The sequence below is a fragment of the Lissotriton vulgaris genome, chromosome 1_1, assembly GCF_964263255.1.
Source record: "Lissotriton vulgaris chromosome 1_1, aLisVul1.2, whole genome shotgun sequence".
In the NCBI taxonomy this organism is placed as follows: domain Eukaryota; kingdom Metazoa; phylum Chordata; class Amphibia; order Caudata; family Salamandridae; genus Lissotriton; species Lissotriton vulgaris.
In genome coordinates this window covers 1,516,777,522-1,516,804,547 of record NC_141685.1, presented here as the reverse complement: position 1 = coordinate 1,516,804,547, position 27,026 = coordinate 1,516,777,522, and the positions used below count along the sequence as shown (strand labels likewise).

The following is a 27,026-nucleotide window of genomic DNA, read 5'->3' as shown; positions in this document are numbered from 1 at the left end:
ACACTACTGTCTCTCTCACACTACTGTCTCTCTCACACTTCTGTCTCTCTCACACTTCTGTCTCTCTCAAACTGCTGTCTCTCTCAAACTGCTGTCTCTCCTTAGAACACACACACTGTTGTCTCTCACACTGCTGTCTCACACACTACACTGTTTCTTATACACTGCTGTCTTTCTTACACACAATGCTGTCTCACACTGCTGTCTCTCATACACACTGTTGTCTCTCACACTGCAGGTGCGAGTTGTGTGATGTGGGATTCCAGCTCATATCACACACACACACACACACACACAGAGCCACAGCCACACACACAGAGAGCCACAGCCACACGTACAGACACACACACACACAGAGCCACAGAGAGAGAGAGAGAGAGACACACACACACGACACACACTTTAGTGATCTGTCAAAAGCGTGGTTTGCAGCGCCCACCTCTTCTCTCGAGGGAGCCAAGCCCTGTACCGGCAGTGTGCAGTGACGCTGCCAAAACAGGTCTGTGCTCTCAAAGGGGACAAAGCCACTCCCTTCTAGTAGGTCACATCAGATGACCATTTTCTAAATTACATCTTTACGTGCCTGAGATTTACAGTTAGGCAGCATTATCTCACAATATTCCAGAATTAAACTCTGGGGTGGAAGAGTCAACGCCTATCAAACTGTGCTGCTTGCAATCATATTGGAAGGAAGGGCAAGCCACAAAAAACAAACGATATTTTCTATAGGTGCAAAAAAAAAAAAATATTAAAATTGTACACCCCGCGACGCACCTTTCCACCAGTTTCTGAAAATGAAAAAGCGCTTGTCAACATAAAATTGACACATGCGTGCGGCGTTACCCGCCCCACATTTTTAGGTCTCGCCTGTCAATGCGCTTGCGCATTGAGCTGGCGAGAGAAATAGGGGCTTATCGAGAGCTTAACCAAAACGGAGCTTTGATGCTGTGCCCGTGAAAAGCCAGCTCAATGCGCAAGCGCATTGACCTAAAATGCGCGTGCACATCAAAGCCACCCATCTGTTCCCCAGCTTGGTGCCGCCAGCAGCTCTTCAAAGGTATCCGCTCCTCCCCTAATTATTCACTCAGCCGTACTTTCAGTTTCACGGCCGCCAGGCCGTGTCCCGTTTTAACTTGTGTCTTTCTGCCCCTATTAGACTCGTATCCGCTCCTCCCCTAATTATTCACTCGGCCGTACTTTCTGTTTCACGGCCGCCAGGCCGTGTCTTTGTGCCTTTCTGCCCCTATTAGACTCGTATCCGCTCCTCCCCTAATTATTCACTCGGCCGTACTTTCTGTTTCACGGCCGCCAGGCCGTGTCTCGTTTTAACTTGTTGTGCCTTTCTGCCCCTATTAGACTCATTTTCTCATTGTTTGTTGAGTTAGTCATGCCTTCTGCATTTGCACCAATCAACTCGGTTATCTCTTCTCCCAACATGGGCCCATAACATGCACTCATTGTCTGGAGTCTAGAAGCAGCGAGCCTTATTACTCTCAGCGCTCGTATTTTCCGTTCATGTAACAGGATTTGGAACTTGATTTAGTCCTCCGCCCTCCCCGGACTGCTGCTGCTTCTTGAGCTGACCTTTTCCGATAGCCCCAGCTGGACGTAAGCTTTGGACATACCTGCTCCGCTGGAGCCGATCAGCAGCTCTTCAAAGGTATCCGCTCCTCCCCTAATTATTCACTCGGCCGTACTTTCAGTTTCGTTTTAATTTTCTTGCTTTAGATTTACCTCTATAATTTAATCTTTCTCTTCCCATCTGTGCCTCTTGCTTTCACTCCTTTTCCCTCGCTCCTTCCCTGTTTTCATGTCCATCAATTTGCCCTTCTCCCTATACCCGGAACATAGACAGTTTATGTGCAGATATACGTTACCTATTTCGTGTAGGAGCTACACGAAAGGGCACACGCTAGTTGAGATCATGAGGTCACATCACGTCCAGACCCAAGCTGCTTTCTCTACCACCACCGATGTTTACCGTTCAAGTACTTTACTAGCGTGAAATATTGCCTACGAATGTGAATTGCGTTATTGTTTTTGTGAGCTCGGGGTGACAGCGCTGTTCATGTGCGTGGCCAGGCAGCCACACTCACACTTTTGGACGTTTCGATGTATATTCGGCTTCACACCTTACATGTGTAATACTCTCTTTACTTAGGTGCAGTAGGTTCAGGAACATGATTAGTGAGTGCAGCAGCTACAGTGCGATTTGCATAAGTGGTATGGGTGCCAGGTCTTCAAAGGTATCCGCTCCGCCCCCTGCGCTCTGCCTCAGGCATTTCTCCTCCCTTAATTATTCAAGGCCAGCCAGCCGTACTTTAACTTTCACGGCCGCCAGGCCGTGTCTCCTTTTATTTTAACTTTTTTTTTTTTACTTGTTCTTTTCGTCTCCTCGTACTGAATTCCTTTTGTCTCACTTTCTTTCTTACTTTCTCTGTCTTCCCTTCTCTGTCTTCCCTCAATTTGCTTTTTCTGCTGTCAGTCTTTCTCTCCATCTTTTCTTCCCTACTTCCACTTTCTCTCCCCTTCTTTATTACTCCTTTTCTTGCTTTAGATTTACCTCTCTACTTTAATCTTTCTTGAGATCATGGGGTCACATCACTTCCACTTATTCTGCTAAATATACAGGAGATACTTGCTTCCATGGTACATGCTCTCTCTTTCTATAAGCCACAATGTAGGAGATATACTTTCGCCTCCTCTGTTTTTCCATGTCCAATGGTCTTTGTAGAAATTTAACTGGATACAATTTCCATTATCCACTGCATCTTACTCATATTTCAAATATAAATGCGCCATATGAACTGGATATTGGCCATTGGATAGGGAGGTGCATGTTGTATAGGCCTCCCATTTTTGTAAATTCTTTAAACCCTCTAAATTGTCTTCTTTCCTCATCTCTCTTTTAATTCTTTACACTGTCTGTCCTTTAGTTATAAGACTCTCCCCAGGGGTTTGGAACCTGGTATTGTTTTAGATCGTGTATGTGGAATATGCACTGTAAATTTCTACACTCTTATATGTGCTTTTTAAATGACAATTTTTTTTTAAAAACTTGGAGTATATTGCTTCAAAACCATGTAAATCATGTATTTATATGTGGTAGTAAGTTGTAATAAGTAAATAGGAATCTATGTTTTACACTTTTTTCTATGTTTGGTTTGTTTTAACAGCCCTGAAGAAGTCCCCTGTGAGGGACGAAACGAGTCGGCTGTGTGGTACTCCATTTTGTTGAATAAAGATTGGAAATCCAAAAAAGAAGATCATCGTTTGAGACTTTTTGTAAAATTTACTTGGATACATTATTGTTTGTGGTGCACCTTTGCTGTTGTAAAAACCAAGTTTGAATTCCTTAGGGAATAGGCACCGGGACGGTGGGTGCTACTCAGTGTGCACACGATTCCCTTTCTTCAATTCTAGGGAAAACTGGAAACTTAAAAAGGGTTATTGGATATTAGGTGCTTCAAGAGGAAGGGATCACCGTCAGGTCTGTTTTGTCACACTTCCAGACCCAAGCTGCTTTCTCTACCACCACCGATGTTTACCATTCAAGTACTTTACTATCGTGAAATATTGCCTATGAATGTGAATTGCGTTATTGTTTTTGTGAGCTCGTTTCTCCCTCTCCCCATCTCCCCCTCTGCCTGCTCTCCTCTCTCTCTCTCTCCCTCCCCTCTCTCTCCCCTCCGTCCTTCGCTCTCGTCCTCCCCCTCTCTTCTTACCCTCCCTTTCTCCCTTCTCCCCCTCTCCCTTTCCCTCACTTCCCTCTCCCTCTCTTCCCTCTCCGTCTCAGTCTCTCTCTACTCTCTCCTCCTCTCTCTCCTCTATCCCTCTCTTTACCCTCTCCCTCTCCCTGCTCTCCTTTTTCTCCGTCTCCCCATCTCCCACTCAGCACCACCACAGCACCACTCAGCACCACCACAGCACCACCACAGCACCACCACAGCACCACCACAGCACCACCACAGCAACACCACAGCAACACCACAGCACCACTCAGCAACACCACAGCACCACTCAGCAACACCACAGCACCACTCAGCACCACCACAGCACCACTCTGCACCACCACAGCACCACTCTGCACCACCACAGCACCACTCTGCACCACCACAGCACCACTCTGCAACACCACAGCATCCCTCAGCACCGCCCCAGCATCCCTCAGCACCGCCCCAGCATCACTCAGCACCGCCCCAGCATCACTGAGCACCGCCCCAGCATCACTCAGCACCACCCCAGCATCACTCAGCACCACCCCAGCATCACTCAGCACCACCCCAGCATCACTCAGCACCACCCCAGCATCACTCAGCGCAACCACAGCATCACTCAGCGCAACCACAGCATCATTCAGCGCAACCACAGCATCATTCAGCGCAACCACAGCATCAGTCAGCGCAACCACAGCATCAGTCAGCGCAACCACAGCATCAGTCAGCGCAACCACAGCATCAGTCAGCGCAACCACAGCATCACTCAGCGCAACCACAGCATCACTCAGCGCAACCACAACATCACTCAGCGCAACCACAACATCACTCAGCTCCACCCCAGCATCACTCAGCATCACCCCAGCATCACTCAGCACCACCCCAGCATCACTCAGCGCAACCACAGCATCACTCAGCGCAACCACAGCATCACTCAGCGCAACCACAGCATCACTCAGCGCAACCACAGCATCACTCAGCGCAACCACAGCATCACTCAGCGCAACCACAGCATCACTCAGCGCAACCACAGCATCACTCAGCGCAACCACAGCATCACTCAGCGCAACCACAGCATCACTCAGCGCAACCACAGCATCACTCAGCGCAACCACAGCATCACTCAGCGCAACCACAGCATCACTCAGCGCAACCACAGCATCACTCAGCGCAACCACAGCATCACTCAGCGCAACCACAGCATCACTCAGCGCAACCACAGCATCACTCAGCGCAACCACAGCATCACTCAGCGCAACCACAGCATCACTCAGCGCAACCACAGCATCACTCAGCGCAACCACAGCATCACTCAGCGCAACCACAGCATCACTCAGCGCAACCACAGCATCACTCAGCGCAACCACAGCATCACTCAGCGCAAACACAGCATCACTCAGCGCAAACACAGCATCACTCAGCGCAAACACAGCATCACTCAGCGCAAACACAGCATCACTCAGCGCAAACACAGCATCACTCAGCGCAAACACAGCATCCCTCAGCGCAACCACAGCATCACTGGTTCAAATATGTTCTTTAAATGTTTCAAGCAGTTTTCAAGCTTACAAGCTTTATTACAAATCACAAAAAGATGTTAATTTTTCACTTCTGTTCTTGGATTTTCGACACAATAAAAAACACTGAACATAATCTTCACAAAAGTTATTTACAAGACCGTGTCCAAGATGGCGGCATGATCGGACGCGAGTTTCCGAGGCTCCCTGACCAATCCTGCCTAAACGCACCTATATGTGCAGCCTGATCTCCCTGCGGCACCTCACTGAGGAGGATAGCGGAGCGCGGCTGTGGCCCCGAAGCCCGGCCGCCCGGTCCGCAGGCTGCTTGGGAGGCTCAGGAAGCTGAAGACGCCTGATCGCGGCCTGGTGTTGGTGGCCGCCGCGGAGCTGCAATCGGCCGAGCGCTTGTTCGCTACCCCTGCCTCCCCGGCGGCGAGACGAACAGAGCACCCAGGGGCCTGACGAGGAGGGCCCCTGCCGATATTGCCGGAGCTTTGGCCCAGATCGGCGCACATTCCTGTTGCCGCGACCCGGCCGGTGATGAGGTGCGGACCGGCCGGGAGTCGCGAAAATTGAGGCCCCGGCTTTGGGCCTTCCGCATCAACGATCGCGGCCTTTGGTGCGGCCCCACGACGCTGGGACGGAGCCCGCCCTTCCAGCACTGCAGTGTCCCTGTGGCCTCCAGGGGTTCAGGGAGATCCTTGAGGGAGAGCTGACCGGAGCAGTGGGACCGAAAACGGCTACGGAAAGCTGCCCCCAAGCTAGACACACGAGGAAGGGGAGGAGAGCGAAGGTGGGCGCCGCAGCGGGGACTCGGGGGTAACAATCTAGCTCCCGGTGAGTGGGCCGGCTGAGGGCCTGAGGGTCGGACCGCACTAACGCCTGGGGAGGCGAGATTGCGCGGAGCATACTCGAGCCTGAATTCATTTGCCTTTATCGACCAGTGCTGGCCGGGGGGTCCGCGGGAGAGACCCGCGGCAACTTAGAATAGAGGGCCACTCTCACTACACACTTACCTGGCTGCGGAGGCTGCCTTCTTTGGGTGCCCGGCCTTGTCTGACCATCTCCGGTGTGGCTGACCCTGCTGCTTCACTGTTGACCAACCTGCGATACCCGCCCTGTGGCCATTAATTACCGTGGTGTGCCTTGGCAGTTGCGCGGCGAAGGTAGGCCCTTGTCCACGGCTGCGAGGTGGACGGTGAGCTGACCCCGGGATAGCAATACTCCCCCCTGATCTTAACACGTCGGACCTCAGTACTCACCTCTGACGCAGAGACCCATCGCCCATCGGAGGCCTACCACAACATGGCGGGACAGAGAGGAAAGAAAGGGCCACAAACACTCCCTGAACTTTTGGCCAAGACGCAGCCCAAGCCCAGTAAAGACCCACCCTCTCCAGTGACCACAAAGACGTCGCCGGCGTCGGGGGACGACCAGGCACCCATCACCAGGACGATCCTGGAGACGTTGTTTAACTCCCTCAGAGAAGACTTCAAGTCCTTAAAGCAAGATGTAGCGGGTGAAGTCCGAGAGCTCCGGCGAGACGTGGAAAGCCTTGGGGAACGGGTAGTGGCCATTGAAGAGCCGGACCAGGCCAGAAGCGACAAAATCACACAGCTCCAACAGGAGGTCCTAAGACTCACAGACCAGCAGCTGGACCTTCAGGCCCATGCAGAGGATCTTGAAAACCGCTCTCGTCAAAACGACATACGGGTCCGGGGGGTCCCTCAGAAAGCGGAAGGGACCGATGTCACAGGGTACTTGCAAACACTTTTCAGGACAATTATGGGGGAGCCAGCAGACTTTACTATCTGGATTGACAGGGCACATAGGGTTGGGCTACCTAGGCGAGCCTCTGCTCCGCCAGCAGACATCCTGGCCTTCCTCCCTGATTTCCAGCTGAAAGAGTGAATTCTCCGGGAGGCCCGACGAGCACAGCCCATCCAATTTCAAGGTAACCCCATAGCCTTATAACAAGACCTTTCGGCCATTACCCTGCGAAAGGAATTTAAGAAAGCAACGGACTTCCTGCGGCAGCACGAAACCCCCTACTCCTGGGGCCACCCGTTCAGACTAATATTTAAATGGAACGGAAAGTTACACCAATTGCGCTCACTCAAAGATACTTGCACCCTCCTGGGGCTTGACCAAGAGGATGACGAGCCCACGCCGAGCGCCTCACAGGGACCGTTCTGGGGGGCTGGCAGACGGTGGGCCGCAGGCGATCCCCCTCACACCGCTTGAAACCAGACGCCTCTGTCATCACAAAGGAACGAGCAACGGCCGTGGCAGAGGTGGCCAAAGAGACTTCTTCCCCTGAGTGACTGGTATTCCTGTTAGTGAGATCACTTAATGCTCACATCACACCCGTGTGATGGGGGGGGACTCCGGTGGGGGGCCGGAGTGGCCGCCACTGGATATGACCCGTGTAAGAAACATTACCACAGCCCTGTGTGGACTAACATGACTGGGACTATACCTTCTATTGGTTTGGGGTTGGGGTACCGGGAGGTCGGAGGGGGGGGATGTTCACGTAGGTTTGAGACAATGGAATTTGAACTTGCACGAAGCGTTTGACAGTTGGGTTGTTTTGGGGGAGGAGTTGGGGTAGGATGTGGGGTGGGAACCAGTGTGCCGGGGGGGGATTGCTACCAGCGGAATTATTATGCCTTATACTAATTCTTCCCTGCTGTGCCTCGCCCCTCAGGCGTTTCTGAATGTGCACACACCCACATGGAGGATCTCATATACACTTTCCATGCGGTCTACGGTGTCAAGGGTTCCTCTTACACTGATTAGTTTGACCTCCACTTGTCGGTCTGGGGCACACCACTATACACTGCGCTGCCCGGCTCACTCTTCTTATCATGACTAACCCCAATTTGAAAATACTGACTCTCAATGTGAAGGGGCTGAACAACCCTATCCAGAGGGCAATAATTTCCTACTTAGAGAATTCCGGGGCTGACATCTGTTTATTACAGGAAACCCACCTCTTGCCCAAAGACTGGCACAGAATGCGCTCACACGCCTTCCCCCAGCAATTCTTTTCTTCCCTTCCAACAAAAAAAGCGGGAGTAGCCATCTTAGTGTCCAAACACTTCCGTGGAAAGGTGAGGGATAGAGCGGGAGAAGTTAAAGGTCGGCTTTTGGCATACACCTTCCAGATTGGAGACATGAGTCTCACGATAGGATCCATCTATGCCCCAAACACGGGCCAGGAAACTTTTCGGAAAGGCGCACTCTCTGAATCCCTTCAGCCATCCAACATCCTCCTACTTATCGGGGGGACCTTAATTTAGTCATGGATACAAATAAAGATAGATCGGGCATCGTTATGGGGACACGCGCGCCATCACAGAGGCAGGCGCAGAGTGGTTGCGAGAAAGGGGCCTAGTGGATCTTTGGAGGGCCGCACATCCGAGTGCAACACAGTTCACCTTCTACTCCCATGTCCACCGTACCTATGCCAGGCTGGATCACTTCATAGGGTCATCCAACCTGCTTCCTAACCTAGACGAGATCAACATAGTACCTGCAGCGCTCTCAGATCATGACGCAGTAGAGCTAACGATTATCGCCCCCGCGTCCTCCCGTCCTCGGGGCTCATGGCGCCTCCGCGAGACCCTATTACAACGGCCAGAAGTCACCAAACGACTACACAAATGCATCGTTGACTACTTGGCTATTAACGACACACCGGAGGTGTCGCCGTCGGCCCTGTGGGGGGCCTTGAAATCAGTGGTCCGCGGGGAACTGATAGCAATTGCCGCTGCGGAGGCTAAGGACCGGAGAGCGAAGAGGGATGATCTCACAGCTCAAGCTGCTGAACTGGAGAGGGTGCATAGCCGCACTGGCGCTCCTCGAGTTTGAAGACAACTGAAAACCGCCAGGGCTCAACTGGCTAGCTTGGACACTGACAGAGTAGAATTTGCTGCGCTCCGCCTTCGACACACATACTATGTCGGGGGTAACAGAACTGGACGTTTACTGGCCAGCGCCTTAAAAGCTAAAACTCAACGTACGAAAATCTCTGGCCTCACGGACGATTCTGAGAACACCCTCACTGAGGAAACCCAGATAGCAGACGCATTTCGAACATACTATGCCTCACTATACGGAGCGGAGGAAACGCCTCTCCGGGACATCGACGCCTATTTGACCACAGCGGCTATAACAGAAATATCCCGAGCTAACGCGGACACGTTAGGCACCCCCATCAGTTTGGAAGAGGTAACGGCGGACATCTCCCGCCTCCGCCCGCTTAAATCTCCTGGGCCGGACGGCTTTTCAGCTGGTTTTCATAAAACCTTTGGCCAGCTGCTAGCCCCTGTCCTCACCCGGCTCTTTAATTCCTTTGAGGGACCGGGCTCCATTCCCCCCGATATGTTAGCGGCTGAAGTGATCGTGCTGCCTAAGCCAGGCAAGAAACCTACGCAATGCTCGGCATTCCAACCAATCTCTTTGCTGAACCTAGATCTAAAACTTTTTATCGGGGTCCTGGCAGCGCGCCTAGGCCCGCTCTTACCCGGGATCTTGGAACCTGACCAATCGGGCTTTGTGCCCAATCGACAATGCAGCGACAACACCAAAAGGATACTGCACTTGATCGACAAAGCAAACTTCCAGAACTCCAATGCTGTACTGGTAGCTATCGACGCTGAAAAAGCGTTTGACCGTGTCGATTGGACATACCTACAACGTGTCCCGATGCGCTTTGGACTGGGCGACTGTTTCCATTCCTGGATCGCCAGCTGTTAACACCGCCCCCAGGCTCGGGTCCGTCTAGGCGGTCTGCGCTCAGACCCATTCGACATCCAGCGGGGAACGAGACAGGGCTGCCCCCTGTCTCCCCATTAGCCTCTACGCAGACGACATCATAGCCGCTCTTGATTGGCCAGACCGTTCGGTGCCCGCCTTTTTGAAAGAGATGGACTTTGTTGGAACCATCTCAGGCTTCCGAATCAACAGAGGGAAATCCCTGATATTGCCACTGGGCGAAAACGCCCACCCTAATAAGCCTGCTTCTACATATGGGAGTGACCTTCAAATAGCCACAAAGCTTCCATAATTGGGGATCACCCTCACTTCCTCAACGATAGGAACTGAAAACTGAAATAAACTCAGCTCAGACCAACTACTACAAAGAGAAAATGTTGGCAGCTCGCTTTAAACCAAGAGAAATATTTCAAGTAGTCAAAAGCCTCTCTAAGATCCCCCCCTCCCATAGCCCCAACCTACGATCCTATTTCTCGCTGTAACGAACTGGCTGAATTTTTCTTTCAAAAAATCAATAAAATATACTCTTCCTTCGCAGCCACCAGCCTGGAAACCATCACTGTCACATCACCTCCCCCTAACGTCACAAAACATCCTCCGCAAATTCATCTGAATGAATTTCCACCGCTAGACCTGAAATCACTCGAATCCCTTGCACTTCAGGTAAAATCTGGCTCCCCCCTCGACCCAGCTCCCCCGCAGTTGATGAACATGGCCAACCAAGTCATCTTCCCCATCCTCATAGACCTACTCAATAGTTCCATGAAAAGAGGAGTGGTCCCCCCCTCCTGGAAACAAGCAATGGTGAGAGCACTGCTAAAAAAAACAATCTCAACCCCACAGACCCTAACAATTACCGTCCAATCTCCCTGCTGCCGTGGGCAAGCAAAGTTCTGGAGAAGTATATCAATCTCCACCTCACCAACTATCTTGAGGAGAACCTTTTACTGGACTCCACCCAAACAGGGTTCCGGCACAGAAACGGCTCTTCTAGCCGTCACGGAAGAATCCAGGATCGAGGGGGGTCAGTGGCAGTGGTCCTCCTCGATCTAAGCGCCGCGTTCGACACGTTGTGCCATAGAAGCCTGTTGTCCCGACTATTCGATCTTGGAGTCTCAGGAAACGCCCTAGACTGGCTGAGTTCCTTTCTCAGCGGAAGAACCTTTCAGGTTTTCGACGGCGACTCCTGCTCTACGAGCAGACCCTTAAACTGTGGTGTACCCCAAGCCTCCTCCTTGAGCCCCACGCTGTTTAACATGTACATGAGGCCACTGGCTGGGGTTGTCCAAAAATACGGTATCAAAATCATCTCGTATGCGGACGACACCCAGCTGGTGGTCTCCCTGACACAGAAAAACAGCATGCTCCCCCAACCCAACCTGGCAGCCTGCATGGAGGATGTTAGAAAATGGATGATATCATCATCCTTAAAACTCAACGGTGACAAGACCGAGATAATGATGCTCGGCCCCCCTACTCTTATCACCTGTGACCAGTTATGGCCCGTAAGCTTAGGCCCACCTCCAACCCCAAAGGAGGACATCAAAAGCCTAGGAGTATGGTTGGATAAAACGCTCACCTTCAATACCCAGGCAACCAAAACAGCAGCAACCTGCTTCGGGATTATCCGAATGCTGAGAAAGATCTTGCCGATTTTACCCTTTGAAGCTAAGCAGGTTGTTATCCAGGGCCTCATCCAGTCCAGGCTAGACTTCAACAATGCTCTATACCTGGGAGCACCTAAATACGTGCTGGAGAAACTTCAGCGCACACAGAACTGTGCAGTTCGGACTCTCCTCCAGATCCCTCGCAGAGAGTCAGCTAAGGCAGGAATCAGATCACTACACTGGCTCCCCGTCAGGGACAGAATAAAGTTCAAAACCCTATGCATATCGCACCAAGCCTTCCATAAAGCTAGCCCTGAGATTAACCACTGACTTCTTTCCCCTTACTGTCCCGGTAAATCTCTTCGATCCACAAACGCATTTCTTGCTGCAGTCCCCAGAATTAAAAGGTCCAGAGCAGGAGGCAGGTCCTTCACCCTCAACGCTGCTAGACTATGGAACTCCCTTCCCCTTTCACTAAGGTCTAACCCTACTCTTTCGTCCTTTCGCAAAGAGCTGAAGACATTCCTATTCAGAAACTAGCTCCCCTCCTAGTCCTTCCTCCCCTCCCCCCAGAGCTCCTCTTTCTCTAATCAGCGCTTGGACGCCCTCGGGCAGCAGTCGCGCTCTACAAAACCCCTTCACTTCACTTCACTTCACTTCACTCAACGGAGGCTCTCAACTATAAATCCCTTACCACTCATATTCGTGCAGACTTGACGCGCTGGTCCAAACAACCCCTGTCCCTTCTGGGGAGAGTTGCTGCTGTGAAAATGTCGACTCTACCTAAAATTCTGTATGTCTTTCAGACCCTCCCGGTGACACCTCCGAAAAGCACCATCTCGGAATTACAAATGGCACTCCATCAGTTCATCTGGGGAGGAAAGCGGGCGCGCTTACACAAACAGATGGTACACAGGAGCATGGATGAGGGGGCCTCGGAGTTCCAAATCTAATACAATACTTTCAAGCTGCCCAACTCCGATATCTGGTGGAATGGTATAGGCCCGAATCAGAAAAGAGATGGCTCTTTCAGGACAGAGCGATGGCTCAGATGCCCCTCTGGGGAATTCCTTTCTTACCCAGAAAACACCGACCGACTTACATCACTAATTCGCCTATCACACGCACTGTCATGAGGGTCTGGGATGCGGTAGCTATCAGGAGGGGCCTTACTACCTTTCCCTCCCCATTCACTCCCATCTTGGACAACCCAGACTTTCCAAAAGGCAACGACCCCGCGCCTTCTTGCAGTGGCGTGGCACTGCATGCAAATGCACGGGAGACCTCTTTGATACACGTGGCTTTCTCACCCTTTCAGACATCAAGCTGGGCTACGAGATTACAGACCCCCACCTTTTTCAATATTTCTAACTCCGACACTGGCTCACCGACCCAGCCATCACTACCCTGGTGGGTCGCCCACTAACCGCCTTTGAGAAATGGCTGCTGACGAAAGAAACTGATCGGCATCTTATATCAGACATATATAAAATGCTTACACCCCCCTCTGCGCTAGGTAAAACAGCGGGTCAGAAACAATGGGAAGCTGAGTTGGGCAGAACGCTGACACCTACAGAGTGGAACCAAGTGTATTACAGGGCCTCACACACCACACGCAACACAATGGGTAGAGAAGCAAGCGATATATTGGCACCTTACACCGGTCCGGCTTCATAGAGGAAATCCAACCCGAAGTGACCTGTGTTGGAGAGGGTGAGGGGAACGGGGCACACTGACGCATATCCTTTGGGACTGCTGCGAGGTCCAGGGTTACTGGGAAGTGGTCCTAAATGACAGACTCCACCTTCAACACCGAAATCCCAAGATTTCCTGCCTACGCCATCCTGGGCCTGCCCAACGCACTCACTTTTCCCCTGAAATCTATCCGAGGTCGCCAAATGGGCATTGCCATGCAAGCAGCTACACAACACATCCCAGGGCTCGAGAAATCTGAAAAATGGTACTAGTCTTGCAGGTCTAGTACTTTAAAAAAACTCCTCGACCTAACAGTAACCCACTTGACCTCCGTCTCTGAAAGCGGAGCAAATGTGACAAGATAACAAGATTTAAAGGCATCTTTATTGTTCATTTGCTTTGTGAGCAATAAAAAGACCTTTAAATCTTGCTATCTTGTCACATTTGCTCCGTTTTCAAAGACGGAGGACAAAAGTTAGTATGTTTTCCAACTCGCCAGAAAGGGCGAGTAGAACCTAAAAATAGCTCGACCTCATGAAATTTACCTCGCAAATGTGAGCGGTCGAGTGGATTTGTCGAGCCCTGACATCCTATCACTTTGGGGAGCCTTCTTCAGGAAGTCTGTATTCATGCACCAATATCTGCTGGCGAATAAAGCACAAGCGGATGAGAATGTACTGTCGTATGATAAAAGAATCAGTCCACCTGCTGGTATGTAGTAGTCTTGAAAGTGATCTATCTGACGGTGGTTTATAGATGCATGAACGAACGGGGCTTCTATCTTCACTGATTATATCGGTCGGTTTGCGCGGTGTTCGCTCCAATATATTAACTATATGAAGGTGTATGGTACCATTGATCAGAAGACACTAGTTTAATGCAGGTAACGAGTTCACCCTCATGGATCCAGGGAGGACTCCATCTAAAATAATGAGGATCCGTCCATGGCCCGATCGTCCGACAGCAGGGTCCGCCTATGCTACTACTACATACCAGCAGGTGGACTGATTCTTTTATCATACGACAGTACATTCTCATCCGCTTGTGCTGGTGCATGAATACAGACTTCCTGAAGAAGGCTCACGCCGAAACGCGTTGAAAAGGAATGCACTTCTGTATTTTTTAATAATCAATCAAATTGTCTAGTCTTACACCATTTGCACATATTTTGTCTTTTTTACCTATAACAATTTGCACGTATAATGAATTAAGAAAAACAATTGCTAAGAAAAAAAGATGTTACAAAAATAAAATATCATAAGAAATCAACACTAGAGTGTTTTCAGTCATTAGTTATTCAGTTTTCCTCCCCTTTCTTTAACAGGCACATAACCCGGTGCACTTTTGTTCTGACTTTACCCCCTTATATTGCGGCCTTGTACCAGGTCTGAATGCTAGAGGGAAGGGACGCTGTCGCTTGGGTACAGTCGGAGTGGCGTTACGGGTCCCCGGGCTGGTCTTTGCCTAGGGTGGATGAGCCAGAGAGACGTGTGGCTTGATGTGCGGCTCTGGGGCCACGTGTGAACGAGTCCAGACCCGAACCTGCGACTTGGATGCCGGGGGCAGTTGACGCCGCAACCTAGGGACGGCCGGAGTGGCGCTGCAGGTCCACCTCGAGCAGACGGTCTCAGGCGCAGTGGGGCTTGGTAGTGGCAAGATTGGAAGGGCCCTGACGTGAGGAACTGAAAAGCAGGGCCGGTCGATCAGCGGGCGACGGTGAGTCGACTGAACATCAGGATGTCTGGAGGGGAGGAGCATTGAACTCGCCAGACAGAGGAAGGCCGCTACACCCCACAGTGAAGCACAAACAAAGGTAAGTGGGGACTGCCACTCATGGGGAACTAGAGAAAACTGTGCAGGGTCCAGATCAGGGGCGAATCAGGGTTCGCCCTGATGGGACACTACAGGCCTCGGAACCGGAGATGGTGCCGGAATCCAAAGAACTGTCACAGAAAGTAGCAAGAGAGCCTAAAGCCACACGGCACGGACATAGCTGAACTGATAGAGGGAAGACAAAGTACAGATAAGTGAACAATGGCTATAAATTTACGGGGATGGGTCAATATAAATGGAGGGCGGCGCTTACTAAAGACATAAACATGATACCCTGGATGGGACCAGGCCGTCAGGGGTAAGTGCTCACCTCAATAAAGGCTGGGCTTCAGACGGGGAGCTTGAGGTCCACCTCGCGTCCTGGCAAATACCAGACCACTGGCACAAGCACCTACTTCTAAAAACATGGAGAGGGAATCTAAGGTCAGCCAAATGTAATGACCACAGGATTCAATACCTAATGATGTGGACTCAAGATGGTATAGAGTGTAGTAGGGTGGGTAATGGGGCGGTATGTGTTAGCTTTTGTTCTTGTTATGATAGCAAGAGCGAGAATTGCATGACTGCTCAGGAAGGGGGGGGGGGGGTTTGGTTGGTTGGTTGGTATGGCCAGTCTCAAACTCAAACCTGGAGAGTATGGAGGGAGGAAATATGCATTTGGGCGGGGTGGGGTGGGGTGGGGCAGAACGGAAGATGTATAACAAATGGCAACACAAATACTGAAGATTATTACTTGGAACGTAAGAGGAATAGGGCTAGAAAGACTACATCGGATACATGCCTTCCTGAAACTATACCAGGTAGCGATAGCCTGTTTACAAGAGCCACACATTTGGGCTGCAGTGATCACTCACGTGCGTAAGAGATGGAGGGGACAACTCTTCGCCAATTCGGATTCTGGGTTTGCATTAAGGCACTTATATGGGTGACACCAGGGACCCCTATCCGCCACTTAAATCATGTTCTGGAACCAGAGGGAAGATACAGACAAAAACGCGGAACCGTCATGGGAGCCAAATTCGCGCCGCCGTACGCTTGCATTTTCATGAGCCACGTAGAAAAGTTCTGATAGTGGGACAAGGAGTTTTCAGAATTTACCTCCCATATAGTGTTATGGCGAAGATACATAGATGACATTCTATGTATTTGGCAAGGAGACCCAACACCGCTGAAAAGGTTTCTGGAACAACTTGACAAAAATCCTTGGGGGATAAAGACCACATACACATACTCCCAGAAGAAGATCAATTTTTGGGATGTGACACTCTATATTAAAGACAACACTCTTCACAGCGAAAAATTAGGGTAAGGGGGGGAACATGGCGGCAGCTAGTTGAGCCGCCGCTGCACTCCGGTTGGGCTTCCGCACTTACCTCTCGTTCCCGGTATAAGCGATGAACTGATTCCACTGGGTTTCGCTCTGTAGGCCCTGGTGTTTCCTTTTGGCCTCTTGTAGAGTGGATTAGATTTTTTTTGCTTACTGGTGACTTTCGTTTTTCCCTGAGGACGCCGTCCGCCAACCACTAACCATTAACCGCTCACTGCGCACTGTTCGGCTTGCCGCTCGCGGGTCTGGCGCTGCCCGCCTGCTCTGAACACATCGGTCCCAAATTGAGGACGTCGTTTTTTTGTTTTTTTTTAGTCTCTCAAGACTTGGTTGTGAGGCCGAATGTGCTTTGGGGTTGAAGCTGCTGCTACCCCGCTGTGTCCTTTGTTGCGGTGGAGCGTGGCAGCTCTGGAGCTCTGGAGGGGCCGTAGAGTTCGTGGCCTCCTCCTCCGGGGCGTTCGGGGCAGTGTCAGAACCAGCAGCGTACCTGGGGCTGCTCCTGTTGCAGGTGGAGGTAAGGAGGATTGCGCTGGCGGGGGGAACAGAAGTGGAGAAACGGAGGAGCAAGTGCTGCATCAAGGGAGAGGAGAACTACAGGGGGGTGTTTCACCCTCAGTGTTCCTGCAGGCCAGTTCAACCGCCCTGGACTCCTGTGTTAAAAAAAGGGCAACAAAAGCAGAAAGAGTTCATCGTTCTAGGGAGGTATTAGCAGTTGCAGACAGCCCCCTCTCTGAGTCTAGTAAAACTAGTAAGGCTAGTAAGTCTGCTAAGAGTCAGGGTTCCCCTATTTTCACTACTAGAGATAACTCCTCCACATATTTGTGTGGCGAAGTTAAGGCAAAACGAACAAAAACGTTTAAGCCCATAAAGGCTACTCCTGCCCTAAGTACAAAGGTAAAACCTTCTTTAAGGTCTTACTTCAAAGTTTTGCCACAGGTTTTGAGCCTGGAAAAAGAGGGGGTAAAAGAAGGGGCTTCCAGTAAAACGTTACCCAGACAGGTTTTTCCTTCGTTTGGAGCCTACGATATGGAAGAGCAGACTGGGGTCTCAGCAGTGGCTGATATTTTCCAATCTAAAAATGGAGACCCAGACACCATTTCTGAGGTAGCGATTTGCACATTAGTGCCTTCTGATGTGGGTCCAACGGAGCAGCTAATAGTGTTCCAGCAGGATACAACTCCTGTGATAAGCAACCCCCAAAGTGGTATAGACCCTACGGGAATCTCTTTGGAATCTATGATTAAGGCCTTATCTTTAGATATTAAAAGGGGGTTTTAAGTCTCTACGGCCAATCAGACTGAAATCAAGAGCTTTTGTGAGTCCTTGGAGACTAAAATTGATGCGCTAAACTCTAGGACTGTAGCATTGGAAGATACGGTGGCGGGCCTGTCTGACGATCTTGGCAAAGTAAAAACAGATATTGCAAACCTTAAAAAAGAAGATGTTGTTCTCTCTGAGAGAATGGAGGTATTGGAGAACAACGTTCGACGCAATAACCTACGTATTCTTAATGTTCCAGAGGGGAGCGAGGGAACTGACATTAAAGAGTACGTAATTACCCTCTTAAAAGAAGCTCTAAACCTGGATCAATCAACAGAAGAACTGAGAACAGACATTCAAAGAATTCATAGGGATCCTTTCAGGATGAATCCACAGAGGTCCAAGCCTAGGAAGATTCTTGTTAACTTTCATACTTACTCCTTAAAAGAACTCATCCTTAATCCTGCGCTAATACAGAAGACTTTGAACGCTAAGGGCTTCCCCTTTCAGATAAGATCGGACCTGTCCAGGGTAACCCTAGTCAGGGAGTGGGAACTGGGTAAGAGAATGGAGGCTTTTAGAAAGCTTGGGGTGGTAGCACAGCTTAAGTTTCCGGCAGCCTTAAAATTATGTATAGCAACAAAATGTACAATGTTAGATCTGTACTAGCTGCTGATGAGTTACTGTCAAGCCTGTCGAACCTAGGCAGACAGAATAAGGCATTGCGGATTGGGTCTAGGTTCTGTTCGGCTTCAGTTTCCATTAACTCTGCTTTTTGGCTCTCAGGGGGCTTTTTCTGGTTAGGCATTATTAGATTTTATTTTTTGCTTGGTCTAGAGAAAAACAACATCAGAGGTCCTAAGATTAGACAGATAACGTGATTATACCCAGTATGTGTAAAGAAAATGGGTATCCTTATTTTTAGTTTATGGGAGCAGGGGTCACTGCGAGCCTACAGGATGCAATTCTCTGGACTTCTCATTCTCTCCTAAATAAACTCAGCTATGAACACACCTATGCTGTAACCAGTGTTAGATTAGATAGATCTATGGGGATTGCAAGACAAAAAAGGACATGATGCAAGAGAAACTATTCTTTCTATGAATAACTTGCAGATATTCTCCTGGAATGTCAATGGCCTGCGGACTAGACCGAGAAGGGACAAGATTTTGTAATATATTCGGGACTCTAGTGCGCAGGTTATTGTTCTTCAGGAGACACATTTATTGGAAACCGACATTATTTCATTGGCTGAGAAAAATAAATGGATAGACTTTCAAGTTTCTACAACCCAGACTATGAATATCAGGGGGGTTTCGATTCTATTTAAAAAAATCAGTTAAGGCGCGCCTCATTTCAAAATTAGTGGACCCAGGTGGCAGATGGGTCATTGTGATCGTTAATATTTTAGGTGTTCAGATTACCATTGTGGGTTACTATGGCCCAAATCAAGACGATCCTTCAGTCCTTAAAACCATTTTCTCTCAATTATTGCTATTTCCTGAATCAGTCATTTTGGCAGGAGACTTTAATATTGTTTTGGACCCTCAGCTTGATAAATCATCTAATGGTCGAGCCTCAGTCCCCTCTAAGACCAGGACTTTCTTATTGGATGCTAAGAAGCAATTTGCCTATTTTGATATCTGGAGGCTAAGGTCAGGGCAAAAATTGGGTTTTTAATTTCGTAATTATAAATATAGGCACCAGTCAAGAACTGATTTCATCTTGGTTAGTCATGCACTGAAAGGTAAAGTGAAAAACATTTTATACTTTCCTTCCCATCTATCGGATCATTCTGCAGTATGGTTGGAGCTGGAGGGTACGCTCCCTGTTTCTCCTAGATCATGGGCTTTTAGATAGCTACATATTGTTGGAAGATGAGGAGATCTCATCTTTAAATATGGAGACAAAGTGGTTTATGTAATTGAATATAGATACCACCTCAATAGCTTGTGTATGGGATGCCTACAAAGCCTTCTTAAGGGGCCAAATTACAAGCAGGGCTGCCTATAGGAAAAAAGTATATGGAAGTGAGGTCTCTAATATTGAGGCTGAAATGGAAAAATTGCAAATTGAATTAGGTCAACCCACTAGAACTTCCGCTGAAGATTGTAACAATATACAAGATAAATTGGTAAGATTAAAAGGTCAGTTAGAAACCGTGTTAAATACACGCTTGCTTCGTAAGTGGGAGGCGAGCAAAATTGCCCATTTTGAGTACGGTGAAGGCGCAGGTAGGCTCCTCGCATGGAAAGCGAGAACAGATCAAGCTCGTAATAATATTGGGTCAGTTATACAAGGAAATGTACCGTTAACATAGGATGAAGATATTAGGAGGGCCTTCCAGTCGTTTTTCCAAGATATCTATAAAGAAGATAGGGTTATTGACTTTTCCCGCATAGAGGCCTGGTTGAGTAATCTCGCTGCCCTCCCTAAATACAGAACAGCGGGCCAGCCTTGATCGGGAGATTACGCAGGAGGTCAACGCTGCTATCGCAAGTTGTAAAAAGGGGAAAGCGGCAGGCCCAATGGTCTTCCCTTGGAAATTTATAAGGTCCTGGCTAAAGAAATTGTTCCTGTCCTGACGGCTCTCTTTAATCGCCTACTTCAGGAGGGGGTAGCTCCCCCAGTCTCATGGGACAACGCAACCATAACCTTGATCCTTAAACCTGGCAAGGTTGCTTCCAAATGTGGGTCTTATAGACCAATATCGATACTTAATGTTGATTATAAACTTTTTTCCTCTGTCATGGCTAAAAGATTAGGCCTGGTAGTAGGTGACATCTTGCATCAGGACCAGAGAGGCTTTGTCAAGGGTCGACAATTAAGCGATTTGACTTATAGCATCTACCGAATCACTCTCTTTGGCCGTTCTGACTCTTGATGCTACCAAGGCCTTCGACAGGGTCCACTGGTTATACCTGTCGGACGTCTTGGGCAAGTTTAATATCGGGGAGAAATTTTGTCGAGCGATAGGGCTGTTATATCAAAATCCCTCAGCATGCCTGGTGGTAAATGCTATTCTATCAGACCCGCTAAAAATCACAAGGGGCACGCGACAGGGCTGCCCACTCTCCCCTCTCCTATTTAATTTATATATTGAAGCATTTGCTCAATTATTGCGGGATGATCTTAACATCAAGCCTTTTAGGTATGGAGAGTGGCAGAGGAAGGTAGCCCTGTATGCAGATGATATTTTGATTTTCTCCTCTGATTTGCATACAGCCCTTCCTTTAGTTACTAAATTGGCCCAGGACTTGAGAGATCAATGCTTTCAAAATGGAAATCATGGCCTGGAACATGGGGGAGATTCAGCCGGGATTGCAGCTTAGTCCTAAAATGAGGTATCTTGGAATTAACATTTCCCAGAATATCTCCAGGACAGTTGAAATCAATTTTGAAGCTGGAACAAAGAAATGTCGGAAACATATGCGTGCCTGGTCTTTACTACCCCTCTCTATTTTGGGTAAGGTAAATTTAGTTAAGATGTCAATCTTGCCTAAAATCACATTTCTTTTCAACACTATTCCCCTTCATTTTGATGCAGCATTACTTATTAAGGTACAGGGCGATATTAACTAATTTATTTGGGCTTACCACACGCCTAGGATAGCCTGGAAAAAACGAAGGCGGCGAAGAGAGAAGGGAGGCCTAGCTGCTCCGGATCTTCAGTTGTATGCATGGGCTTTTCAGCTTACCCATTCTCGCATGCTTCCTGAAGATGCCTACTAATACCAGGGTGGGGTGTATGTTTCGTGCCATGCTTAGTGGGGCCATGATAACACATGAGGGTTTTTTGTTTAAATTTGGAGATTTTAAATTTTTCAAAAAAATTAAGTTAAAGGTTTTGCAGGGCCTAGCTAAAACCTGGGCTAAGATGAGAAGCACGGTCGCATTAGGATATTTTTCCAGCATGGCTCCCCTATAGGATACACTAGGAGGCCCGGGATGGCTTAAAGATAGATTGGCTTTACCCCTGAGGAAAGCTGGGGTGGCAGTATGGGGTGATTTGTTTGTGGAAGGGACCCCTGTTCCATGGGAATCACTTAGGGAGAGGGCTGGGCCTGGGCTCTCCAGGTTTAAATATCTACAAATGGTGAGTTGGGCCCAGTCAAAGACAATTACCCAGAGTAAATATACAATTGGAAAGGGTAACTATCTAGAATCCCAGCTTGTTAGCAAATTTCCGGGAAAGAAGGAAGTTTCCTTTTGGTACCACACAATATTGGAGGAGGTAGAGGGTGAATTTCAACTGGCTAACCAGCTCTGGGATAGTACCCTCCCGGATAAGGACAATCAACACCAGTGGCAAAATTCCTGTAAAACACTGTGGTAGGTAGTCAAACCAGCATGGCTTCGTAGAAATCATCTCTTCACCCTGCATAGGGCTTATTATTCTCCCCAGAGATTATCAAAATTCTCAGAGGGCCCTCCCGTATATTGTATGAGATGTGGAAAAATAGTTGCATCTGATATCCATATGTTTTTTGATTCTCCAGCCTGGTCTTTTTGGGACGCTATTGGTAAATTGTTATCAACATCTTTGGACTGTCCTATTACAATTAATCTCTCGCTGGCTATATTCGGCGTGAGGGAGTTACAGGTCCTGCCAAACAACTTCTCTTTTATACAATCTTATTGGCGAGAAGAGAAATTTGTAAAAAAAATGGAAGGAACCCTCACCTCCCACTTTGGCGGATTGGCAGTCATCAGTTTTACAAGTCTCCAGGCTGGACCTTTTGAGAGCAGGCAATCAAGAAAAGCGAGCCTTATGGAAACTTTTACAGAGGGGATAACATCGAAATGGTGGACGGGGTTTTTTGTTTCCCCCCGGTCCGATGATTATGCTGCCCTGCTATTCTGCAGAATTGCTGGAAGTAATCAGGTGGCGCACTGTTACTACTAAGCTGGTTAAGCCTGGTCTGGCGGTTCCCCATAGGCTTCCATTCAAGCCTTGTGAGTATCCGATAACACTGAGAAAAGAAACCGCGGCCAATTCCATACTGAGAGCTGACAGCTGCCATCCACGTCACAACATAAGGAACATCCAGAAGGGGGAATTCTTAAGAACACGCAGAAACTGCAGCGAAGAGGAAGTTTTCAAAGAAAAAGGACAAGAAATCGTGTCAAGATTAAGTCACCGGGGATATGATCCCAATACATTAAACAATACCTTAGCCTCAGTGGCTCAAATAGAATGAAAACAAATGTTCCTACCAAAACAACAACAAGAGAGCAACACCATGATCCGTTTCATCACAGACTATCACAATGGTCATCATCAAATAAGACATACTTTGAAATGACACTGGCATCTCTTACAACAAACACCCAGCCTAAATGTCCATCTCAAAACATATCCAGAAATGACATTCAGACGAGCACCTAACCTCATGAATCTTCTGTGCAAATCAGAATTTGAAGACAAAAGGAAGCCCATTACCACATTCCTGGATAGGCCAGCAGGCTTTCACACTTGTAAAAACTGCAGTATTTGCAAACTGAGCAGGAGCAAAAAAACGCAGGTACCACTAACACAAGGGAAGGACATTACCATCAAGGAATGGATTGATTGCAATAGCAAATTCACCATCTATGTTATCATTTGCCCCTGCAACCTCCCATACATAGGGAGCACGATAAAACCTCTACGCATCCGGATTCAGGAACACTATTGCAACATACATAAGCACAACACCGGTCATCCACTGACAGAAGATTTACACGAAAAGCACCCACACAAAAAAAAACCTTTTTCTTCTTTGGCCTAGAAATTGTCCACCCAGCCAGAAGAGGAGGGACCGTGAACAGAAACTCAGAAGGCGCGAGAGTGAACTCATTTTGAAATACAAAACAGTGACCTTGGGAATTAATAAAGATGCGGAAATGCATGTGTGGCTGGGAGAAGAATAGGGCCAAAGGGCACTTCAGGACTTTACTGTAAATTATCTGCCTATTACTCTGTACCTATGCCACCCCCTTCACCCCTATGCCTCGCTTAGCCTCGCTTAGCCTCCCCTATGCTTGCTTGCATTCACTGCCAGAAAGCCACTTTTCGTGAATATGTTAACCTCTAATAGCGACTGTTCCTAGAAACCTGTATCGGGGCAATCCTATTCTGAACATCATAGGCTTACCTGCGCCTAAATTTCCTACTACCTGCCAGCAAACATCTTCATTGATTGTCACCCCCCCACAAAGCCATTTTTGCAAAGATGTTAAAACTCAAATCGCGACTGTCCCTATAAACCTCTATTGGGACAATCCCAACCTATACCTGAGACCTATATTAAAGCATACTGTGCTTGCCTGCGCAAAAATTTCCAATAAACTTGCCAGCATAGGTCTTCTGTGCTGGTCACTTCACCGTGATTTCACATATGCCATAGTTCTCTTGACCTTGAAGACCCAAAACTCGAATAGGGGGCCTCATTTTTTGACTCTACTTACCCCCTACTGCCACCATACCTAACACTCCACCTTTGATCCTGTCTATGATACACTCCTACGCCACCATTCCAATATGGCGCCCAATAATAATGGTAGTTCTCACCACAATCCATGCACTGGGAACCTTGCAATAACACACCTGTGACCCCTTTTTGGAGGCTTCCCCCGCAATACCGCTCCTCATAACAAAACCCCACATGGCCTTTTGAGAAGGACCCTCTCAATTTAGAACTAATAAGTAATAACTAACTTTTTTGCTCTAGCCCATCCCTAACTCCCTATATATCCACATAGATCACTTGTGCCGGAATCCACCTCTCCAATATGGCACCCATTACCACAAACAATTTTTTCCCTTCCGAGTCGTGAACCGGAAGCCTCCTTTTTGTGCACTTAAAAGGCGAACCCTTCTCTCCCGCATTTATCGACTACTACTTACGACCACGACACAGACAGGCATTATGCCCTGACTCAGAAGTAAGTGACCAACCTCTGACCCTCCGATTTTTTACCTTGTGTACCGTTCCCAACTCCCCTACCCGGAACTTGACCTTCACGTGGCTTTTATCTCCCTATTTAGAATCCTAGGACCTACTTCGACTTAACGGACTTTTTCTATACTTTACGTTATCAAATGGTAAGCCATTCTACGCCCTCTCATATGCCACAATACCCTCACTGCCTCTTTAGGCCCGTAGTATTAGCGAACTCACGTATCGCATGAGACAACTTACAAATTGATTGCCTACAGCCTCAGGTACCTAGGTACAAATTGAACAGCTCCACTTTACCCGCATGACCTCCATCCAAAATAATATATATTCCAGTTTTTGCGCCGCCACACCATTTCAACTTACATCTTTACCTGGAGATATGGCATTAGACGATCGCCTGCTTTTATGTCAGTCTATATTTCTAAAGTTGTAATCCTTCACATACTTAAGCCATCTTAGCATGGCAATACTATCCAATAATCATTTGACCCAATTTAAATGTTTCTCGCCTCCTTTTTTCTCTTTTCATTTTTGATGTGAATGCTGTCTCCTGTCGGATCTGCCATTCCGTGAACAACCACTGTAAATATATACCCACCCAATTTTGATCTTTCTTCACTTCATTGTCAATTTCCCTATGAACAATTGTACAATAATTTTTGGGGATATTCATGGCATCTACATGACGAAATTCCCTATCTTATGCCACATGTAACCATCTTTTCTAAAATACTCCTTCAGTTTCACCGTTACACACGATGCTCAATTCGGTATCATGCCGCCTCATATATTGTTCTCTCCTCATACTACTGCCTCCTATTGCCTTTAACCACTGCGGCTATGCCCAACGCATGAATACTAACTTGTAAAACTATGGGATTCCCATAGGAGCATAATATACTGTCACCAAACTTAATCTATATGCAAACTGCTACCTTCCATCTGTGTTCCTTTCCTGCCGCATTATACTGTATCTTTCTTTTACCCAATAATGACCACCCAACTCGTGGGTTCTTGCTTTTGTCAAATGTATAAACCGCTTTTCTCCAATTAACATAACCATATCACTTTGGCCAAAACAACACAACATGTGATGATTGCTGTTTGACCAAAAACCCTAACGGCTATTAAATTATGTATTCCAAACTGACTAATACTGTAAATACTTGTACCATGCAAATCTGTATTGAAATGTGTTTTTCACTGACGTGTAACTTGTTCACTTTTATGTTTCACAAACTAAATGCTGAGTGCAGGACACGATTGTTGGGTTCTATCCTGACTGATTTGTGAGGTATCCCTATTCCCCAAATTATGTTGGAATAACAGTAAGAATTCAGGGTCATCTGTTCCCAACAGTAACTCTTCGAGCAGACCTTCCACCACCCCCACCTGGACACTACAGGAGATCCCATGGGGTGTTATTAGTACTACCGAGGCTAGAGGGTGCCTAATGTGCACCATGGCATCAGGGACATATTGACAAGGAGTTATGAGGAGTTTCTGTGCTACTGACTGTCTACATCCTGAATACTAAAAACGAGGTTATCTTTCTTCCATTCATCTGTACACTCACGTAAAATGTTGTCCCCATTTCAGCTGTATAAAGGATGGACTTTGGCAGATAACCGATTTCCATGGGTTCTTCAGTGGATTTATGTTTGGAAAGGCTGGTTATCGGGTCGACCGGGTTTGGAGCGCGGTAGGTCCAGTGCCCGTGGCTTTTTTTCAGTTTTCATTGGGTTGGGTCTGGGGTTTCTCTCTATGTATCCCTCTGGTGTACGTGGTTGAGCTCTAGAATAAGTTGCTGCCATTTCAATGCCCAGCTCCAAGGTGATGTAGGGTTGTTGTTGAAACCACCTCTGTGTGCTGTAAGGGAGAGCCTCGAGGAACTGCTCCAAGTACACCCGATTCATAATTTCTTCTTTGTACTTATGGCCGGTCTTAACCATTTATCAGCAGCAGTTTTAAGACAGAAAAATAGAATCTTCAGATTTTCTCCCGGCCTGCTTTTAAGTGTACCCTGTATGCTTCGGCATCTAGAAAGTGGTGGTCCAATATAACATCCTTAATATCCTGATAGGGAGTGTTCCCATTTGGATTTGCTACTTGGTAAGCTGACTGGGCTTCCCCAGTCAGCAAAGGGGCCAAAAAGAAAGGCCATTGGTCTTCAGCCCAACCACAGGCTCTGGCGGTGCATTCTGAATTTAATAAGAATGCGTCGGGATCTTCAACTGCCACATATTTTTGCAAAGAGATTCCTCAGGGTGCATGCACTGTACGTCTGCTTTCTCTTTGAGGGGGAGCGGAGGGATCCGTAATGGCTTTTTGTAAGCCTTCGATTT

The 27,026-nt window shown here is 48.1% G+C and overlaps 1 protein-coding gene across 2 annotated transcripts in view; it reads right to left on the bottom strand.

The window, feature by feature from the left end:
* The window catches only part of LOC147750744 (transcriptional regulator QRICH1-like), a 265,829-nt gene that overhangs the window by 71,788 nt on the left and 167,015 nt on the right, over window positions 1-27,026 (bottom strand). The gene's annotated exons all lie outside the window — the stretch shown is intronic.